Raw genomic sequence first — 1,925 nt, forward strand, 5'->3', positions numbered from 1 at the left:
GGTGTAAACATGGTTTCCAAATTATACAAAAGTACTCTTATGGTATAAATGCCAGTGAAATTTCAGAAATTGTATTCCAGCTAAACATGGGGACCAACCTACAGAATAGTGCATGATGTTAAACTTTTAGTTCCTTAACAAACTGAATACATTCTTCAGGGGTCTATGCAACATTTTATGTTTTGAGGAAGGACTGTGTATAAAAATATCAAAAGGGAAACAAATACATAACATTGAGCGATATAAATGTATTAGCAGACAGTGAAACTCTGTAATGTAATGAGTTCACCAACTTATTTTAATGAACTCAAGTGAACTCGACTTTTAATACCCTGTCATTTTCAAATTTTAAATTTGGTCAGTTCACCTCTAGAAATGTGTAGGTCTGACAAAAGTCCGTCTTTTCATCACCTAATAATGGACACCAAGAGTTAATAGGCTCTTGTTCTGGTTCCACAGGGTCTTATATATCCTTTAACCTGACTTTACCCTGGTGGAGGCCAAGGACTGGACCGAGTATTTTTGTATTCCCAACAACTCCAACAGAGTGAAACTGTCTTTTCTCTTACTGATCAATTCATTACAATTTTAGGAGTAGCATTCTCTCATTAAACTTTTATTATTATATATCAATAATTATATTTTCAAGCTGATAAACTTCAACTTCACCTGGTATATGGATCACGAGTGTCAGATACCCAATGTTAAAGAAAACTGATCAGCACATCCTGTTTCTAGTATGGGTCAAGCTCCAAAAACACGATATCATATATTTTTCATAATGAAACTCAATAGCGTCTTTCATTAAACATTTACTTCCTCCTAAATGTCCTCTTTCATACCCCATACCTTCAGTTTGTAATGCCGGCTTTCTGTTAAACATATTAAGGCTCATCAGGGTTTTCTTTTCTTTCTTTATAACTTTGGAAAGTTCCGTTCAAGGCCACAGAATATACAGAATTATAAGTGTTTTCACAGGCTGATTAGTACTCCTTTTGATGAGTAAACTGAACCCTTTAAAAATATGAAGGCATATCTAATCCCCTGTGCTTTCCAGGGATATGAATTGTGGAGCCCTGCTCTGCTGTGTTTCTGTGTCCTCTCCAGCTGTAGGTCCTCAGAATTATCTCCCGTACGACAGAGGTGATAATACCACATGCAAATGTACGAGCTCAGATCTTATTTTGACCATGCTCTCTTTCTGCCTTAGTTCTTTTTATTATAATCGGTCTCTTGTCTTCATTTCAATACAAACACCTATTCTCTATGACAATCCTTATTTCATACCTACACTACACTGTAGTGTATAGTGCTTCATGATTCTGGGGGGAAAGTAGGATAGGCGTGGGTGGGAATGAAGATGGGGTGGGATGGTTTTGATTGGAATTTTTGTGATAGTTCCAATGGACATTGTCATTAGACAAGGAACAAAGCACAACTCTACAGCTGTAGGCTCCACCATTATCATTACTGAACCACATCATCAGCAAATGTGGTTCAGTAAGTTGATGAGAATTTGGCATGGTGCATTTTTATGGCTCAAACGGACCAGGGATATGTAGAGCAGTCATAGTGTAAGATAAGAACATTCATTAGAAATAGTGTGGGCACATACTGGTAGAGTTGAGGGTAGTGTTGAAGGTCAACCTGGTACGTCACAATACCTAATATTTAACTTGCAAATGACCAGAGAGCTATCAAAACAAAACAGTCTCACATGAGTTCTGTTGAATTCAACTGAAAATGAACTATGTTATGAAATATCAATAAAAATGTACTGTGGAGAGTTTTTTAGTATATTTTTATATATATATTGAAAGAGAAATAATGTGTTATTAAAGACAAGAGCCATTAGAAAGTCCATAAACTCATGCAAAGAATCATTGGCACTGGGACTCTTTTCTTCATATTTAGATGTTAAAGAA

Source organism: Cottoperca gobio, chromosome 6, assembly GCF_900634415.1.
Source record: "Cottoperca gobio chromosome 6, fCotGob3.1, whole genome shotgun sequence".
NCBI lineage: Eukaryota > Metazoa > Chordata > Actinopteri > Perciformes > Bovichtidae > Cottoperca > Cottoperca gobio.